Raw genomic sequence first — 21,648 nt, forward strand, 5'->3', positions numbered from 1 at the left:
AGGGAAAAAGCAACCTAATTGTGTTCCAGTAATTCACTCCCATCTAAGGATGGCCACCAGTTGTCAAAGTGCCACTGACTTCTTTCATCACATACAGCCTCTCTTCTGCAATGACTCTGTGTTGTTCTCATGCTGAAGACCGGAAGTGATCTTTATACTTTAGCTCAGAAATACGACAAGCAGGCCTAATAGGAATGTGTCTTTCTAATCATCTGCCTTGCTGCACTTTCTCCAAATGATTCCACAAAGCTGATCGACTGCTATTGTGAAGAGGTTTAAGTCTGAGTGAGAGCCTGAGTATCCACCCCATACTTTACAGCGTTGATGTCACAGCTCTGGTTTTTAAAGTTCAAAAGAAAATTGCCATCCTTCCTATTCTTCCTTCTACTGACTTAATGTTTTTCACTAATTGTGTGTGTGTGTGTGTGTGTGTGTGTGTGTGTAACTGTCATTAAAGATGTTTGTGTCTACATATCATGTGTTACTGTTTTTCAGTTTACATAGATGGAATCCTGCTAAATAGCCCTTGGCAACTTGTTTTCTTCTAAACACTGTTTTTAAGCAGTGTCTCCTTTATTAGCCAGTTTTCCACATAAAAAGTACCATATGTCCAACTTCACAGAATAGTATTTATCATTCTTTTGTATCTTATGGACAGTCACCTGCCTAGTCCCATCTCTTCTTGACATTAAATGTACAAATAAGCTTTTGATGTGATATGCTCAGCCATATGCTACTGCCAGAGACTCAGCAATGGGAAATCCCTGCTTTTTATATCCTATTGTTCAAGTCTTAGAAGGTCTATTAATAATATTAAAAAAAAAGAGCCGGGCGGTGGTGGCGCACGCCTTTAATCCCAGCACTCGGGAGGCAGAGCCAGGCGGATTTCTGTGAGTTCGAGGCCAGCCTGGGCTACCAAGTGAGTTCCAGGAAAGGCGCAAAGCTACACAGAGAAACCCTGTCTCGAAAAACCAAAAAAAAAAAAAAATAATAATAATATTAAAAAAAAAACACTAAGCCAGATGTTGGGGTGAATGCTGAAAGATCAGACAAGCAGAACAAGCCACAGCTAACCTCATCTTGCCGACTCCTCAGTTGATCCTCAAACTGAAAGCCTAGCCTCTGAGTCCTCATCTGAAAGGGTCTCAGCTGAACTACATTTTCCTGTAGTTCCTGTTTCCTCACATCTTATATACCTTTCTCCACCCTGCTGTCACTTCCTGGGATTAAAGGTGTGTGCCACCACTGCCTGGCTCTGTTCCCAGTGTGGCCTTGAACTCACAGAGATCCAGATGCATCTCTGCCTCTTGAGTGGTAGGATTAAGGGTGTGTGCCACCACTGTCTGGTCTCTATATCTACTGTAGTAGCTGTCTTTGTCATCCAATCCCCAGGCAAGTTTATTAGGGTGCACAGTATATCACTACAACATCCTAACAGACAGACAGACACACACACACACACACACACAGAGAGAGAGAGAGAGAGAGAGAGAGAGAGAGAGAGAGAGAGAGAGAGAGAGAGAGAGAGAACCTGTCTTTCTCATTTTATTGGCTTTTATGTTTTATTTATTTAATTTTGGGGGGCGGGTGGGTTTCAAGACAGTGTTTCTCTGTCCTGGACCTCACTTTGTAGACCATGCTAGCCGCGAACTTACAAAGAGCCTCTGCCTCCCACATGCTGGGACTAAAGGTGTGCGCCATCATGCCCAGGCTTGTCTTTCTTTCCTAACCACAGTTTCTGTTTTATATGGCTGTGTGTACAAGATGTATCAATCTTCTTTTTTATTTTTTATTTTTTTAATGAGTTGTTCTGAAGATGGTTTCCCAGCCCCATCTCAGTCCAGTCTAGTTGTTTCAGAAGGGTGAGCATCGCCAGCAGCAGCAGAACAGGGATATAGGCAAACTATGAAGAGTATAAGGGAGGACACCTTCCAGTCTCGCACGTCTGACATTCAGGTGGCGTCCACAAGGGATGCTTTTGGAAGTACATTTGCACATTTGTTCACACTCCATTATCTCAGAGGTCAGCTCATGCAGAGGCCTTTTCCATTAGACCAAGAAAATTTTTTCTTTTTGTCCTTGGATTTCGTAATAACATTAGGAAAAAAAATGTACATGATTCATAAAAGCTTCAGTACCTTGTTAAATATTTCAGACCAATCTCATCGTAAATGTTTTAGTGTCTGGTTCCTTCAGAAAATGAGAGCTATTGAAAATTCTCAGGTGAGGACTGGAGTGGTGGCTTAGCTGTGAAGAGCACATGCTGATCTTACAGAAGACCCTGGTTCCGTTCCCAGCACACTTGTCTGTAACTCTACTCTAGGGCATTCATCGCCCTCTTCTGGCCTCCAGGGGCAACTGCACTCGGGTGCAGTTACACCACACAGACATACAGGCACACATATAATTAAAAATAAAATGAAATTGGATGTGGTAGCCTACACTGTCAATCCAAGCTCTTAGGAGTTCGAAGTCGGCTGTTATCTAAGAGTTTGAGGGCAGCTAGGTCTACATACAGAATGTCACCAAACCAGTTGGGGGACAGAGTGAGACCCTGTCTAAAACTGAAAAATAAAAAATCTACATCTTTAAACCTTTTTTTTTTTAGGTGATAAATATTGGTGGATTTGGGGGATTTTTTATGAAGAATTTTTCCTAGCATCTGATAAATCTTATTTGAGTGATCAAATAAACAAATTAATTAGTATTTGTAGATGTACATGATCATTTATTCTAGTGGTATTTCTGAATTCTTTTTACATGTCTTTTATCTGTTAGAACAATGAACTTCAACACTTGAACCTCTGTGATTCACAACAAGTCTAATAAGTAAATGATCGGAGTTTACTGAGGGCATCAACTTCCAAGAGATCAAAATTAAAGTGTAGGGTTCCTAGTTTACTTGGGCTCTGAAGAAGTGTCCTCCAACATTAAAAGTTTACAGCACATAAAACTTAAGAACATAGGCTATTTCCAAATCCTGTTTGGTTTTGCCACTCTACGAAAGTACAACTTTTCTGGGAATTGATTATATTTTTGCACAAAAGCATGTTTTGAGCCAATCACTACCACTAAAACAAAACAAAACAAAAATCCAGCAACTTAAAAACCTGAGCTGAGAAGATGTTTCCCCTGGTAAAGTTCTTGGGAACAGGCAGGAGGATCTTCATTCCCAAATGTAGGTAAAAATTCAGGCAAGGAAGTGCATGCCTTTAATCCAAGAGCTAGGGAGGCAGAGATAGACGGGTCCTTGGAACACCCCAGTCAGGTAGCCTAGCCAAGTTGGTGAACTCAAGTTCAATGAGAGGCCCTATCTCAAATGATAGGGCCCAAGGGAACTGAGGAAGACTGAAGACACCTGACCCCAACTCTTGGCTTACACACACATGCACGCACACACACACACACACATATACACATGCGCACGCGAACATTCACATACACATGCATGTACACAAATTCGCACAAACATGCATTCAAATGCTTATGCACAACCCACATGTGCAAATACACACACACAAATTTCAAGAAAGAATAGAAGCAATTATATCTAGAATAGATGTAGTCTTTCTGGTTCAGTTACTGAGTTGTAAATGATTTTTTCCTTTTTGTATACTTCAGATCATGACAGTGTAAATGATCTTACCACTTTCCAAATGTAACTTTCTATCTTAAAAACACTTAATAAGTACTGAGCACTGCCTTTGGTCACCCTGGGCAATGCTCTGGTCATTACTGAAAGTCAAGTTTATAGGGCTCTTATTTCCACACTGCCCCCCCCCCTTAATCTTTATTTTTGTTGTACTTGATGGAATTCTGCTAAGCTAAGATTTGTGCCAAGTTTAGTTTTCACTAGACTTCTGTAGCTGAATATAAGTCCTCAGGAAATAGAGTTCCTGTCAGAGATTCGGACATGCACTCCCTATCGTTGCTCTGCTGCCTGCCAGTCATCACACTGCCTAAGGCCTTGTGTGGATGTATGCCATCAATGGGGAAATGCTTTCCAACGGTGGCTCCTGACTTTAAGTAGGACTTTCCTAGGGTAGTATGGTATTCATAGGGTAACATAATTTGTGCTGTTCTCTTACCAATAAGTTTATCACGTCTATCAGCACCAGCATCATTGGGTTCGTATTTAAGATGCTCCTTAGTAAATGTGATGTGTTCTCAACAGATTGTAAATTCTATTTCTGATTACTTTAGAAAACCAAACTGTCCATCCATCTGCATTACCATTACATCTTCATCACCACCGGACCTACAGCCTTCCATGTTTTCCTGTCCATTCTCTCTCAGGGGGCTGGAGTAGAGTGACTGACATTTATATAATTTCATACGTGTATGCAATGAAATATGGTCATATCTACCCCACATTTTCCTCTTCCAACCTCTCCCATCGCCCCCAACATGCCGCCCTCACAACTCATCATCTCCTCCTCCTATTTTTCTTTATAAAATAACTCACAGTCTAATTAGTGCTGCCCATATCATATGAGTATGGGCAGCCTACTAGTGGCTCCTGGGAAAGAAGCGGATTCTCTCTCCCCCATCAGTAGCTCCACTGTTAGCAGTTCAGCCTTGGGAGCTCCTCCTCCATCCATGCTGGGGATCACCTTTTGGAACTGAGGAAACAGGTCTTGTAAAGCCCTGTTGTGGTCCTACTGCTTTTATGCCTTTTGTTTTTATTTCAGAGCCCAGGTAAATTTTTGTAAGTAGCAATTACTACCAAGTAGCTTAGGGGGAGAAAGGTTGGTCATGATGTTGAATTATGCGTTTTTCAGTCAAAACTTGAGACAATATCCACTACAATCTGAAATGGCACATAGAAGAGTAGAAAATGAAAAGCATGGGTCTTTATTCAGATGGGAAAATCATCGTCTTCATTTTGAATAAGCTGGAACCTGAATTTGGAGTGTTTTGTGTGGAAACGCTGTGCAAGATTTAAAGATAATACATCATTACCAAAAGTGTTGAACAGACAAAATTAGATTAACAGATCTAAGCAGAAAACAATGCTGGTGTTAGGCACCTAGGAAAATCATTAATTTCAAGAGTGCTCTTAGTACATGCAACACAGAGATAAATACTTAGGGATGTCGAGCTTCAAGGTTGCTTGCTAAGAGAGAAATCCCTCCTGGAAAGCCTCCCAATGTGGTGAGTACAGTCATATTTTTGGAATCAAGTGATGCTCATTGTCAAGGGCAGTGGTACTCTTGGGTAACTTCTGTAATATAGGCTTACTGCTGATGGAAATCTTCACTATAGTACTAAACATCTCATCCTCATCATGAATCTTTAATTCCCCTCCAGTATTTTGACTCTAAGATGATCCACTCTGAGAGGAAATATGGAAGGCTGGACTTAGGCCAGCATAAGGAGATTATGTTGATTTATCCAACAGTGAATTTAAGTCACTTGTAAACTTCATTTGGATATAGGTCTCCTAATGCACTTCTTTTAAAAATGAGTACTGTTTACAGTGAAGAGGTGCTTTAAGACATTAGGTGTATTGTTGGTGTGGCCCAGAAAATAAGTGATTGTTTTCATTTACATATAACATTTGATTTCCTCTTAACAGTAACAGTTCAGTCTGGGAGAATAAAACATTGATGTACAAGTTACCTGACTTCTGATTGTATCTCCATGAGAGAAAGGAGTTATAGGTTCAGATATTTGTGTTCCACTAGCCTGAGAGATGAGAGAGGGGAAGATAAAGGACAATGGCCGACCAGCTTTCTCTTCCCCACAGTCCCAGGATTTGGCACACAGCCAGTGTTTCTATAATTTAATTTCATCTCCTGACAGCACTGAGTTGGTACCAGTGGCTGAAGTTAAGATCGGGAGTTTCTTTCTAAATAAACACAAGAAACTATGTTTGTTTGTTTGTTTATGGAAAAGACATTTTTACAGATTCTTTCCCAAAATGTGGATGACACTTGAATAAATACCGCAAGTGAAAATTTTCCAGATAATTTTCACAAGACTGTTTCCATTTATTTGGAATTTTCCACACACACAGACAATTTACTGAACAGTGAAATCACTGTTAGAAATTCCACCCTAGAGCTGGGGGTGGTCAGTCCAGAGGCAGACGTGGGTGATGTCTATGAGCTCTGGGCAGCCTGGGTAACATAGTGAGACCCTGTCTCAAGAAAGAAAAGCAAAATCCATCTCTAAGGTTTAGCAGGCTGTGAGATCATGCGTCTGCTTAGAAGGCTGAACTAAGCAAATGAAATTTTGTTTCACTTAACAGAATTTTATATCTTTAAATTTTTTGGAGTAAAAATCCACTAGTTAAAATTTTTTAGATTCCTCAGGAGTATATATATTTGACAGCTTACATGACCCCAGTCATAAGAGGAACAGGGCTCTCAAAACTCCGGCTCAACTTGCTCATCAGAAACATTAATTTGTAAGTCATGGATGTATTTTGAGAAACTCTACTTGCAGGGAGAGCAGTTATGTGTATAAATTCTGTAGCAAATACAGCTCAACTGTTTTCACTCATGCTTGTCTTAGCAAAGCAACCCAGCACACATAGAAGTTCTGGGGACCCTCGTCCTCAGTGAGAGCATGCTGTCCCTTCTGTGGGTTGAAGGTGTCAATGCTGCATTTCTATATGAAAAGGAGGTGACGAGACCCAGTGCCATTAACCTTTTATTTTTACTACACATGTACTTTTTTTTTTTTCTAAAATCACCTCACACAGCTTCATTTTGCTGAGGTCCTGGAAGGCATGTGTAGAAGTTGGCTCAGAGCAACTCACAGCAACCATTTAAGTGGTTGCTGGACAAATAAATAAGACAATTAATTAAAGGTGGCCACAGCAGGTGACTTAGCCAAAATCCTCTAACTTCCATGGGCTGGATACCAGATGGAAAGGGTCCCCTTCCGTGTTCCGTCTGCAAAGCCCAGTTCTGTTTATTGCTGTGGCTTTTGGCAGGCTCTCTTTTCTTGGCCCTGCATACTCCTTGCCGTGTGTGAGCATATTTTCCTGGAACAAAAATGAAGGAAATACTGTTTCTAAAAATATGCTTTATGAGTTTTTAAAACTGCAATCCTCCTTTCTACTAGTTCATTCACATAGGGATCCTGAGAGATGACATTCACAGGAGAAGAAAAAAAATAAAGGAAGAAAGAAAAGAAATGGCCAATCTGATTTCATCTATACAACAAATCTAACAATATTTTCATAAAATAGGTTAACTCTTCTATTTCTGGGAAATTTTATTTTTGTTGGTTTATAGACACAGGCACCCTGTTCTTACTAAAAATAGTAACTGTATTTTCTTATTACTTAGTCATACCAGAAAGTTCTCTTTGCACATATTAATGAATATAATTGCATGGTAGGTATTATTTGTTACTTAGAGTTTATAAATGAGAAAATTTAACCATTGACCTTTTAAGAAGCATGACTAGTAATGAGTTAATTTGGGGTCCCTCACTTTCCTTTTCTCCCCCTTCCTCCCATCTTCTCCCCTCCCTCCCCCCCAGTGTCCTCTCCTTTCCTTCTCTCTCTCTCTCTCTCTCTCTCTCTCTCTCTCTCTCTCTCTATATATATATATATATATATATATATATATATATATATATATATATATAATTTTCCCCATTGTCTTTTTTATTGCAAAAGATCAAGCTTTCGAGATACATTATTTTTATTTTCTGATACGGTATTGTGGAAAAATATTAATCATACAAAAAGTGGGAAGAGACGTACATTGACAGTTATATGTTACCAAGATAGATCATTGTAGCCTTCCAGACATACATACATGAATTCAACTTACTTCTGGGAATATTTTAAACTAAGCTGTAGACTTTACTACACGTCTGTACATATCTCACGTGTGCGTCATGGCTAGAATTCAAATTTCACATATAATAAAAATGCACAGTTCTCAAGTAAATATTTCCCTGAGTCCTGACAAACTTATATGCCTATGTCACCAAAATCTATATGTCACCCTAAAACGTGCCCTACTCAACCCCCAAGAGCAAACAGTACTTTTTCTAGAACATTGTATGGGTAGAAATCACATATAATAGACTCTTGTGTCTGGCCCCATTCTTACAGTGTGTCTGTTTCTCAGCTTGCCCTGTGTCTTGGTTTGCTGGTCACTGTTTCCTATTTATTGCTGTTGCCTTCTTTGCCTTGCCGATCCATCTCTTACTGATTGACACCTGGACTCTTGAGCAAATGTGAATGAGCTTCCAAGAGCATTCCTGTACAAGGCCTTTGATGAGCATGGACCTTCATCGGGCAACATCTAAAAATACTACTGTACACAGGTGCAGACTTGGTTTCAGGAGATTGCTTGCATTCCCATCAACACGTTATATTTTAGTTACCCACATCCTTAGTAGCACGGCTCTGTCGGTCTTTTTTTCATTTTAGCCATTCTGGAAGTTTCATAGCAGTGCTATATTGTATTCTGAAGTGCATTTTCCTTGACCAGTATATTGAAATCATTTTCATGTGGTTACTGTACATTCATATATCTTCCTCTATAAAGTGCCCATTAAAGTAGCTTCTCATATTTATACTGGATTATTTGTATTCTTATTTTTTTTAAGAAAAGCATTCTTTATATAAAAATATATACGTGTGTGTGTGTGTGTGTGTGTGTGTGTGTGTGTGTGTGTGTGTGATATTAGTATTCAACAAATATGTGTTTTGATAGTGTGGTCATTCAGACTGGCTTTGCTACTGATTCTCTCAACAATGCCTTTTGGTAAGCACATGTTTTCATTTTTGGGATATATTCCTCAAGATTTTTTCCTTCATTGCTTTTATTTCTGTTCTCATTTTTAAAAACTCTTCAACTCAAATCAAAGTAATTTTTATTAATTTAACCTTACAGTTTTATTCTTTATGTTTAGATTTATGCTTTATAGTGAGCTAATTTTTTGTTTATTATATGAGGTCAGTGTGGAATTAATTGGTCCCTATGTGGATGGTTAATTTCTCAGCAGTATTTGTTTAAAAAATAAATAAACCACTTGACTTTCCTTATAGAAATTCCTGGGTGCTATTCCCAAAAATCAAATACTACTATACTACTCTATGTATTTCTCTATCTGGGGACTCTGTTCCATTCTCTTGATTGTTTATCTCTTTTTCCAGTACCACAGTGTATGAGTTACTTTTCTGTTGCTGTGTTCAAACACCACGACAAGACAGTTTATAAAATGAAGAGTTTATTTGGCTTACAAGTCCAGAATAGTCTACAGCTTTGTTTGAAATATGTTCACAAATAAGCTGAATTCATGTATGGGAAGGGGGCTGCAGTGATAGATATACCTTGGTAATATATAAATATCACTGTAAAATTTCTTTCCATTTTTTGTGTGATTAATAGTTTTTTACAATACCATATCAGAAAATAAAAATAATAAATCTCAAAGGCTTGATATTTTGCAATTAGAAGGAGGGATGGGGGAAATGTAGGGAGAAGGAAAGAGAGGGAAGGGCAGGAAGGGGGAGGGAGGAAAGAAGGGGGAAGGAGGGGAAGACGGGAGAGAGCAGGGGACCCTAAATTAACTCATTACTAGTCATGCTTCTTAAAAGGTCCATGGTTAAATTTTCTCATTTATAAACTCTAAGCAACAAATTATACCTACTACATAGTCATGCTCATTAATATGTGCAAAGAGAAGTTCCTGTATAACTAAGTAATAAGAAAATATTGTAGTTATTATTTTTAGTAAGAACAGGATGCCTGTGGCCATAGCTCCACAAAAATAGAATTTCTCAGAAGCAGAAGAGTTAACCTATTTTGTAAAAATAGTTGTTAGATTTGTTGTATAGATGAAATCAGATTGGCCATTTATTTTCTTTTGGGGGGATGGATGATTTTGGGGGGATTGTTTGTTTGACTTGGGTTTTTTATCCATCAAAGTGGGAGGACATGGCAGCAAGTGACAGAAGCAGGAAGCCTCACATCTTCAAACCACAAATGATGCTGAAAGAGCAAACTGGAAATAGGATAAGAATTTAAAGTCTCAAAGCCCACCTCCAGTGACATATCTCCTCCAGCAAGGACCCCCCCAAAAAAACCCCCCCAAACAGGGCCATCAACTTTGAGAACAAATGTTCAAATATCTGAGCTCATGGAGGACACTCATTCAGACCATTACATATGTTGTACTGATTAATGTAGATTTACAGTTAGTCTTCTGGTCAGGTGGTATAAGCTATCTGTTCCTTCTTTTCAAGAAGTTTATATGTCCTGCTTCTTGTGACCTTTTATATACATTTAAGACTTAGATTGCTGGTTACTAAAAAATAAAAACAAAATCAATCAACCAAGCAGGATCATAATTGGGGATATGTTGATATTCAGCCTCAGATTGGGAAGAATTGATGTCTGAATATTGAATTTTCCAATCCATAAACTTAAAACGATCTTTCCACTCATATGGATCTTCTTCAATATCTCTGAAGGTATTTTGATGTTTGTATTTAAAAAAAAAGTCTTACATGTCTATTATTTAATCTTGGGGTTTATATATATACATATATATATGCATATACATACATATATATATATATATACACATGCATATATATATGTATATATAGTAAATGGTGAGTTCAGTGGTTTGAATGTATTTCTTGGCTGAGTTTACAGAGAAGGCCTGGGAATAGTGTGGCCATGGGAATATCAAGCATACTTGGTACCCAAGATCTTGGTCTCCAATATCATCAGCCATTGGTGGGAACTAGAGTTCTCTGGGAAGTGGCTGTTTTAATGACTGTGGTGGTAAACACAGAAGGTAATGTTGGAGCACCTGAGTTAAAGTGGCAAAAACAAAAGGATGCACAATGCCAAGGGGACAGGGGCCGACCTGAACGAGCCCAAAATAACGTAGTATGTGAGTACCGTGCAGAAGATGAAAAGAATATGTGTGAGTTCGTCTCGATACAGATAAACTACAGAAGGAAGCTCTTCCTTATAAAAGAACTCCACTTAGAATAGGCAGCTCTACCTGTCCTGAACCTCTCATAAGTGTAGATGCCAGTGGTCACTGACTTCCACAGGAAGTATAAGAATGCTATTGTGCAGAGACCTGCTAAAGATTGTACCCATCAACTAAGTGGCCAAGGTCACCAGTGAGGAGTCACGGTGGTATCACTTAGCCACCCCCTGCCCCCTGCACCATGCTGCTATGTGAACCTAGCCTCTGTGATAGTCTTTCCAGTAACTGTGGTCAGTCATCAACAACCCCAAGGGGGACAGTTTACAAAACACGTGGCCACTCCTTCTTAAGATAGTTAGCATCAAGGGAAACAGAAGAAGACTGAGGAACTACAGAACTGTCCCCATCCATAAGACACTGAGACTGGACGGCTTGGCACAGTGGGCTATCCTGGATTAGATCGTGGATCACAAAAAGGAAATTACCGGAAACATAATTGGGTTAAAGTGAAGGTGAGGCCAGTTAGCAGTACACTGATGTCACTTTCTTAATTGTGGCAACTGCATGGTAATTTCAATATTAACATGGTGTAAATGGAGGAAGAGTATCTAGGAAGGTGATGAATTTGCAACATTTCTGTTAATCTAAAATTATTATGAAGTAAATGTTATTAAAAATAGTAAGAATAATGAGTTAAAGACCTGGTACATGAATAAATGTTATCAAATATGCCATGGCTGAAGTAGGATCTCAGGTCCAGGGTCTCCTCACTCCTGTGGCTCCTTCCTTTCCTCCTAGGACTCCCCTGGATGTATTTGGTAAACTGTGATACTCCAGGATGAAATCCAAATTCCTTGACATCGTTTCTGGCACATGCAGTGTCTTACCCTTGCCTGGCTTTTATTTTCATACTTGTTGACCTCTTGTTCCATGTCTGTTTCCCTCATATATTCAGATGGCAATTCCTTTGATTCAGGTTGACTGTGACTTTCCTCTTGATGTTACACATACTATTCTTTCAACTTGAAGATTATTCTCAAGCTTAGTCACCCTCAGAATCTCTTAAAAATCACCCCAGACAGCTGCAAAAATGACTTGGGATAAGAGCCTTTGCTCTTGCAGAGGACCTAGGTTCAGTTCCCCACAACCATCGTCTGTAACTCCAGTTCCCAGGGATCCAATGCTCTCTTTTGGCCTCTGTAGAGACCAGGCATGCACATGATGCACACAAACACCTCCGGGCAAAACACTGATATGTATAAAATCTAATTTTTTTCAAAAATTGTCTTAGAATTCTCCATAACAGCACATCTTCTCTCAAAGGGCTCTTAGGAAGGGAAGATTCATCCTGAAATCATTTTCCCAGCAGCACATAGTCCATCCTACCCGCCTGCACACATACTTACTGCATGCATCATTCCTGAAGTAAAAATTCCTCTGATGTTCATGTCCTCGTGCCAGATAGTAAGTAAGCACAGTGCCTGGCGTGTATGCAGCATGGATGAATATGTGCATACATGAATAAAAGATAGCAAATTTATTAAAAACCAAGTTGTTTCCTCTTTGTTGTCTTTAAATGTATTTGACTCTGACTAGCACAGTCAATGAATTCAGTCTGTTAATCAGCAAAAGTATCCCAGTTGCCACCTTAAAAGGAAGAATGTTACATCAACAATCAATCATGGGTTAGGAGAAGCCCACAGGGCCTTACCTGATTGGCTGCTGGTGGACTCTGGGGGAAGTACAGTCATTGTCTTTAGTTGTAGACCCAGTGGGGTGCCCAGTGTCCACTGGGCTCTAATGGACAGTTCCAAAACAGTCACACTATTGATTCTGGTTATGCTCTGTAGTTCTAAGCAAAACCAAAACAAGTGAAAGTCTGAAAGGCAAGTAGAGAAGAAGGTGGAGTATTAGTTGAGATAGGACAGTATGAATGGAGAGTTGAGGTTTATAGTAATCAGAGTGTACTTTATATGTGTACAAAAGTTTCAATGAACACATGCCAATAAAAGCTATAAAATACTTTTAAAGGGCACTAGCCTTCCAGAAATAATAGTATAATAGTGATTCAACCAAGATACACACAAACACACACACACACACACACACACACACACACACACACACACACACACGATATGAGGAGTAGCTTTCTGACCCTAAAAATAACAGAAAGTCTGTTGGTATATAATTTATAGTGAGTGAAATAGGTACTATGCTGTTGCCATTCAATCTGTTGGTGTTAGAAGGCATCGTCGCTAATGCACACTGTATGCATTTATCTTCATTAGTCATTCCAAGGAGATGGTTTCTGATGCAGGTGGGTGAGCTACTCCCAGGCATTTTAATTTGCCAGTTATTGTACCCATAGCTAAGAACAAATAGTGATTAGTTTCACATTTCGCTCACTAGGCAGCTTAATGTTCTTGTCACCTTATATTGAGTTTTAAATGTGCAAAGCACAAAGAATGTCAAACATATTTCTCAGGGGTGCAGGGGTAGGGTCATTCCTAGCCATCTGAATTGCTTCAAGATACAGCAATTAAAGGATCTGGTGACTAGTAACAGCACAACATTACAAGATAATATAACAGAAGTGTATGGAAGATGGTACTATAAGTGCAGAGGGTAGATTATTAAGTTCAGATGACTCTTTTAATTTTCTTTCACAAAAGCCACCACTTGCTAGTATGTGGGATCTGCGTGCTGGCTTGCTGAGTTGGATTACTACCATTCAAAAAAAGAAAGAGCCCCTGGTGTGATCCCATTGATAAAATACCCTTTGCTTAAGCACTTTTCTTCTTTGGGTATTCTGAGGTGCCAGGGGTCACCCCAAACAGAATGAGATGTAGTGATGGTTAGCATAATGAATATTCACTACCTTGCATATTGGGCAAGATGCTCTAGCCATTACTCACTGATGTGTTTAAAACAAAACACCTTACCCTGCATGGTGGAAAAGTTCCCCTTGGAAGAGCCCAAAACATGGAGCAATTTTGTCCCTGTTCTTTTGCTTAATTGTCTGGGAATCAAATTGTCTCATTTCTGGAGACTTAACCTAGTGCCATTGTTAGCAGAAAAGATTATTTATTGTTTCAAGTGGGCATGGGGAAATGTTAAGCACACAGCATCCCAAATACAAACTTTATTTGTTTGTCTCTTAAAGAATTTGTTTGCATATAATGTTGTGTTCACACCACCGATAAGAGAAATGTATTTAATAACTACTCAGAATTAATATGCTGTAGTATGCATGGCTGCCTAATTTAATTTATCTCTGATTAAGCCTATTATGTTTGAGATCACTTTACAGAAGAGACTTTTGCCAGCTGTAAGCTTATTTGAATTGTAATATAAGTTAATAATGTGTGAAATAACCAGTGGTACCCACTTCTAAATGTTAATTGTGCCAGCTGACTTCCTGAGTCGATGCATGCCCAGATCATTCATTGACATTACTTAATATCTTGCATTAAAACCTGTATTAGAAAAATGTGAAAATTTACTTCTTTAGTAGGCAAAGACAAATGCAATAGTGCTGCTTTAATTCCAAAACCCAGAAAAATGCATTATAAAGGGGAATTTGAAAAAAAAATCAATGATTAATCATATAAAATGATATTGAAGATAATACTTGCATACCTCTCGTGTGATTTCTGTTCTAAATATATTCCTTCATTATCAAATCATGGGTGAATCAAATGAAGCATTAACCTCAGAGACTTGGCAGTGATTTCCCCTAGCATCTGCCTTGGTATCTAGGCCATCAAGTGTCTTCAATAGATTCATCAGGAGAGAGAAGGGCCTTTGCTATTACTGCTTGGTGGCTTCTCTCTATATTATAGAGCAAATTGTTCATCATGTTTATGGTATGCCAACTATGAATCACTGGCCAAACTAATTCTCCTTTTAAATCTTTTAAGCGGTTATCTACAAAACAGTTATTATGCTGTATTCTCTTCATAGTAATCATTGGCCTGGTACATAGTTCCATGCAACCTATAAATTGTATTGCTTCACATGTAAACTTAATTATCTATAAATGAATTTAGGTTTGATAATCTTATAGCTTCTTACTCAGCCTTTTTTTTCTTTCTTTTCTCCCAGTTTGGAATGCTTTCTCCTGCCATCTGATGTAATTCTACCCAGCCATCCAGGCCCTCTTTAAATCTTGCATGCCCATGACAGGTTTTCTAACCATCTCAGGCCGTTGGCTACTTCCTCTGTAAACTCGTCTTGTAAGCAGTTGCTCCAGCCATCTTGTTTTTAAAAATAGTGATATTAATAGCTGGTGATGATTGATGATCAGAATGCACATATGACAGGGGAGAAACATATGTAACACAAACCCTATATGAATACATACATGTTGACCGCTCTAAAGGCAGTGGACCCTGGAAGAATAGATCCTTAAAAGTGGGGCAGACTCATGCAATAGCCAACTTTATTGAGAACACTAGACAGTTTATACTCTGAAAGTTAAGAAGAATCACATGAGTAAAGTGTATAATCACAAAGACAAACCACATGTGGCAAAGGCATATTTTTCCATAGAGGCCTAAACAAATAACAATAGCCAATTGTAATGAATAATCTAAAGAAAACTCACTCCTATCTGCTACACCTGGAAGAGGCATGAAAGCACATTCCAAGGACAATTCTCTGTTTTTGAAGAAACTGAGAAACTCTTGTCTTGTTTTCTTGGACTTTTCTCACCAACATTCAGAATTCCTCTCATGCAACCCATTCTTGGACCATGTTACAACACATACATACATGTGAATAAGTATAAGCAGTTTATATGTTTCATTTGTACATATGAAGTAGATGTTGGCATGCTTGCTGCATTTTAAAAGGCAGAGTACATAGAGTGGATTTTGTTGTTGTTGTTAGAAGGGGCTGTTTGTGTACCTGTAGCTTGAATCTTGGTAAATGTAAACTATTGTTTCCAAGAAACACTGAAATACTGCTGGGTAATTAGAACATGCTTGCCACTGTTCTTCAGGCCTGTTGCATCAGGAAGGCATTTCGTGTTTAAAAAGCTAAGCAGATGATTCCTGTAAGTAGCCAGAATTGAGATCTACTGGTATCAAGGAAACATAAATGTCATTAAATCCATTCATCCATCTGGTGCTTTATTGCTTTCTACAGCTGTTTAGCAATGACAGAAGAGTACTTCTAATGCAGGGATTGAAATTGCAGCTCTCTAATGGTGGTATCCATGTCGCATGCAGACCTCCTCTCAAGCTGCCACTCAAGGTGACCCAGTTTGGGGACTATAAGAGAGTACTCTAATAGCAGAGTCTAACATAGTGGGGCATCAGTCCGTCCCAGGCAAACCAGAACTGTTGTTTGTCCTGCCGCCAACTCATTCATGTGCTTGGATGGTACAGAACTGGGTTTTGATACATTTTCTTCTAGTGAGGAAAAGGGTGCTGCTTTGGATAGACTTTTTAAATGGAAAGATAAAAACGGCTAAAACATTGAAACCTTAGCAGTCTGGAGAGAAACGAGACACTGGGGAAAAAAGCAGGGGATAAAAAAGAAAAACAAAAGATTCTCAGACTTTTTGAAATTAAAATGACACATCACAAGCATAAAAATATTCATTCACTCCTTATCTCTGGTATGTAGATTGATTAAGAAAGATTCTGTAATGAAGAAAGCATGAAGAAAAAAAAACCCCAAGTGTGTGTATATAATCAGCTATAAGTCTATAAACTCCTCGAGGGTCACTGGTTTTTGTTTTTGTCTTTTTTTTTCTTAAATGAGAGAAGACTTCCAGCAATTGCATGGAGACTTGCCAACAGCTGAGTTCCGGTTCCTGTCAGGAACCCAGAAGCATCTTCATCTGCCATACATCCTTTTCTTCCTACCAACACTTAGCAGTCTCTCCCTTTGAGATACAAGGAAATGTCAATCGCCTAATAGGAAGGGGAATGTATTTTCACTTTTAATAGTCTGATTTACATGATAGCATTAAAATGATTATGAGAATCCCTTTGAGTTGCATCTTGATGACATAACATGGTCCTGCAACCTGAGAATAAACTTATCCACTGTTGTCTCTTATTTTAGTTACATTGATCACTGAGCAGTCGGTCTGAGTGCCTCATGGTTGATTCATTTCATTCATTGATTGCCAAAATGGCCAGATGTGTTTCCAGCAATCTGACTGTCTTCATAACCAAATCAAATCAACTATGCAGCAATTCAGCCAACGGTTGAGTGTCCAGCTGTCCTAGATACAACTAGCAATGAGATATTAAGCTATACTTGGAAATGTCTAGTTTCGTTGAAATCATCATAGCTTTTTCTGATGCTCTGTAATTTATATGCAGCTATAGGAGGAAGCATCAATAAATAAAAACGTTAGCAGGCTGTACTCTGACTTCTTCCTCAATGAAAATAATCGAGCTAGATTTGTAAAACATGTTAGAATCAGACACTGACCATCAGCTCATTCCATCTTTTCATAGTCTGTTAATAGATGTTACCTGAAAGCAATGAAAGGAGGCCCTGTAGTCATATAAGTTCACATGCCAGATAAAACAAGATCAAACAGGAGCCGTAGAGAATAACATGTAGCACTGACCTTCCAGAGTGGTAGAGGGGAGGGCAAGAGATGGAAGACCTTTTCCAAATGATCAAATCTCAGAACTCTCCTGTGAATATGTAGAGGGACTCCATCTGACCTCCTGACTTCGTAGTTAAGCAAACTCCCTCCAAAACTGTGAAGAAACTGACACAGCATCTCACTTCTCTTTGTCTGGGGGCCTGCTTTCCTTTAACTACCCATAATCCTCTGTATGCACTTTCTCCCAGAAGGTGACTGACAAGAGTTTCCAGGTTGTCTGCTCATGGGAGTGAAAACTCTTCACTTTCCTTCCTGTGTTTTGAGAAACTGATGCAATAACTCCTCAATTGATGATTCGTTCCAACTTTTGGAGCCAAAGGTGAACTCATGGAAGGAGGTTTACTTTACTCTGTCTGTCATCCCCTAGAAAACAGCAGAGCGCCCCAGAGATGACTCAGCCATACTGCACCAAAGTTCAGTTCCCAACTCCCACATCATCACCACCTGTCACTCCAGCTCTAGGGAATCTGATGCCCTCTTCTTACCTCCACAGTCACATGCTGTCACATACAAAGAGATACACACATACACATAAATAAAAATAGACTCTTTCAAAAAAGGAAACAACCATAGATTAGGACAGTTGGGCAGTGTATACCGCTGCCCCCCCCCCCCCGACACACACACACCCCAGAGTCCTGAGAGAGTTAGCATTTGATTTGTGTGAACATAGGAAGTTCTTTGGGTAAACAAACTGGGCCAGACTAAGCATATGTCAATGCCAGGTAAAGCTGTAAAAATTGAAATTTCTGGTGTTGTGAGACTGAACGTGTGCGACTTTGTATTTTCCTATTCACGAAATCTCAGCAAAATTATAGAAAATTGTTCTTAAATCTATAAAGTTGAGACAGAGAGAGCAGGTGAGAGAAAACCAGTGATACCACTCAGAAGAGATGTCAGCCAGTTTGAGGACAATGATAGCAATTGAGGAGTAGCTGAGGAATGTGGACAGAGGCCATGGAGTCTTCCTTTGGGAACATCTCAGGGCTAAGAAGGACTCTAGGGGTGAGACTAGCTAGACAGGATGATTGTTTCATGTTGACAGGGGCATTAGCTCCTGGAGTAGTTACAAGGCGTAGTTAGCCTATACTCCCTGCCCCACCACGTGGAGCCCACATCCCATCCTCCCTCTTTACACCTTGAAAAGCAGTGATAGGCTGCACCAGTCAGAGATGCTTTGGACCCACCCGGGGAACCAGACCTGGGGAAGGAGATGAGGCTGCACAGAGAGGGCGAGTGGGGCCCTCTTGCCCCCTGGGGTACATGCATTAAGGGGCCACTTCCTAGGCAAGACTTTGAAGACCTGGAGAAACTGAGTGGCCCAAAGATTGGCATTTGGCATCTTACTCAAACAGATTCCAACCCAGTTGTCATCGGGGTCAGCACACCTGGTCCCATCAATGTTTTCCATGGAAACTACTCACTAAATACACAGGAATTACACGTTTCTATATTTAAGTATATACTATTTATAAAAATATCTTAAATGTAAAGAGTCACTGGTCACTTAAATAGAACTCTCAATATAAAATAAAATATAAAGACAGAGAGAAAGAAGAGAGAGAGAGGGAGAGAGAGAGAGAGAGAGAGAGAGAGAGAGAGAGAGAGAGAGAAGAGCAGAGACAGTGTTAAGGGGGCTGGGAGAGGATGACTTTGTGAAGTAAATGAAGGACTTTCAAAAATCTGTAACATTTTTCAGAAAGATGAAAAGCACTACTATAGTCATCACATAAACTAAACATTCTATAAAAAATGAAAAAATCAGAAAAAATATATATAATAAAAATTATCATTAAAGTATAATTTATATTATATGTACATATAAATATACATATAATAATGTGCATATATACATATATATAAATACAAATATATGCACACACACATATATTTGAATGTAGAAAATAAATTCAAGTTGATTTCCCAGAAAGCAACTTAACAAGCAGTGATAGAGGATGGGATGGGGTTGAGGTAAAAAAATAAAATAAATTAAATAAAACCAGTGAATTAATCCATAAGGTTCAATATTTTTCCAAAGGAGTTCCAGAAAGAAAAAGAACAACTCTGTGGGATACAAGATAAAAGATAATAAAAGAAGACATTTCAAGAGAGAACCACAGGTGTCTACAGATGTAAAGGGACAAAAAAGTGCCCAGAACATTGGATAAAAAAGGTCCTCATTATAATGGTGCTTAGTGTGAAACTTCAAAACAGCAGGATTAAAAAGAAGCTTCCAGACCCTTCAGAGAAATCACAAAAGTCACTCATGAAAGGGCAGGAATACCAATGGTGTGAGCCTTCTCAACTGTGGCACCGGAAGCCAGCAGGCACTGGAGTACAGCTTAAAACTCCTAGGAGAAAAAAATTCCTCCTTACTTACAGTTCATTTAACCAGGCGAACTGGCAAAAAGCTTGAGTCGAGTTAAGACACGTGCATGGTCTCAGCAAGTGTGCCTCCCATGGACTTTCCTAGGAAGCAGCTAGGAAATGTGCTGCCATAAACACAAGCATGTGAATGAGAGGATGGGATGGTGAAGGGTCCCGGACAGGGGGAACCAACACAGAAGAGCACAGAGAATTACGAAGCACAGTACTGTTTAAAAGAATGCCCTGGCCAACAGGTGGGAACACCTTTAAACCAGACAGACTGATCAGGCCTCTTGCTGGGAAATGGGTCTGACAGATGAACTGCTTGGCTTGACCTTATGAGAGGGAGTTTCAGTAAGGGTTTTGTAGTTCTTTGGATAGCTTAAAAACATTATAATAAGCCCAAAGAGTACAAGACAATAGCTGTATCAGAAGTGAACCCTTCTACTATTTGACTCTATTGTGCACAAGACTACATGGATATAACACTGTAAATATTATATTCATATAATCCCAAAATTGCCTGACACATTGGAAAACGAGGGAAGAAAACTATCTTGTTGGGAGGTAGTGATGGGATAAGAATGGTCAGTTTTTCTTCATTTTACATATTAGTAAGTTATGGCATAATGTCTAAATGGTATGATTTTAAAAATATCAGTGTATATTCTAGTTAAATAAAAGAAAACAAATATAAGAGTTGGAAGGTGAAAGTAGTGTCCTCTGTGATGGGACTGAATCTGATAGAGGTTGGGGTCAGGTTAGAGTTACTTATTAACAAGTCTTCCTGCACTTGGACAAGATTGTCGGTGAACCAAACTGAGAACAATGGGGGGAGGGGCAAAAGTCCTATAATATAAGAAGTTGCTCATTTTAGCAAATGAATACTTTTCATAATAAAAAAATGAGAGGAGGAAAGAAAAGAGGGAAGGAAAGAAAACAAGAAGAGAGAAAAGAATTAAAAGGTAACAAAAGACAAGAGTGGTCACCTCTGAGAGCAAGAAGGGGTTTAGGAGAGCGGTGAGGAGTCATTGCTGGCGGGTTTCAGTTAGAAGTCTTGCAATATTGCTATAGCACTGTGATGATATTAAGTTGCATTCTAAGTTAGTAGAATCACAAATAGAAGTTATAAAACGGAGGTGTCTACAAACACCAAATGAAAGTGAGAGCGTGATGCCTGGTGCTAGTGTCTTCCAGAGCCCCTTTGTTTCATTTCTAACAACAAAGTAAGCACCCAGGACCCTCTGCTACGCTTACTGCAGCTGACGTTTCCTGTTATCTGCACCAACTCTCCACATTCTGTATCCGAACTATACTCGACTTATGGGATCACCAATTAGTTGAGTATAGTTCACCTGGATCTTTACATATGATCTTTACCTATAATGCAGTTATTGCTCACACTGTGCTCACCCTCCAAACTCCCGACACTCAAGCTCACACCTACCAGACATCACTTCCCACCTTCCCTGCTCACCTCCATTCCCTGGATACTTGACCTGTTTCCTCTAGGCTCCGATTCCTCCCTGAGGGATTTGTGAGGCCTTCACAGCCTGGCACTGCCTTTGGCACCACCTCCCACACACTGCTGTGAATCATGGGAATGCCTCCCTTCCCCTGTCTTTGTAAGGGACCTGGAAGGTCCCGGGAGCAGGCAGCTTCCGACACTGTTTCTTTTTCCTTCTTGTGCTGCCTGGGAGAGCACTGATCTAACCTAG

The 21,648-nt window shown here is 39.4% G+C and overlaps 1 protein-coding gene and 1 long non-coding RNA gene across 8 annotated transcripts in view; one reads left to right on the plus strand and one right to left on the minus strand.

Moving 5' to 3' along the window:
- The window catches only part of Enox1 (ecto-NOX disulfide-thiol exchanger 1), a 565,632-nt gene that overhangs the window by 292,391 nt on the left and 251,593 nt on the right, over window positions 1-21,648 (plus strand). The gene's annotated exons all lie outside the window — the stretch shown is intronic.
- On the minus strand, window positions 6,617-21,487 carry LOC143267437 (uncharacterized). The gene is made up of 3 exons (XR_013042550.1): window positions 21,408-21,487; window positions 12,638-12,805; window positions 6,617-6,994 (listed from the first exon to the last, which is right to left on the minus strand). It is a non-coding gene; the product is annotated as an uncharacterized LOC143267437 (long non-coding RNA).

Source organism: Peromyscus maniculatus, chromosome 9, assembly GCF_049852395.1.
Source record: "Peromyscus maniculatus bairdii isolate BWxNUB_F1_BW_parent chromosome 9, HU_Pman_BW_mat_3.1, whole genome shotgun sequence".
Lineage (NCBI taxonomy): Eukaryota > Metazoa > Chordata > Mammalia > Rodentia > Cricetidae > Peromyscus > Peromyscus maniculatus.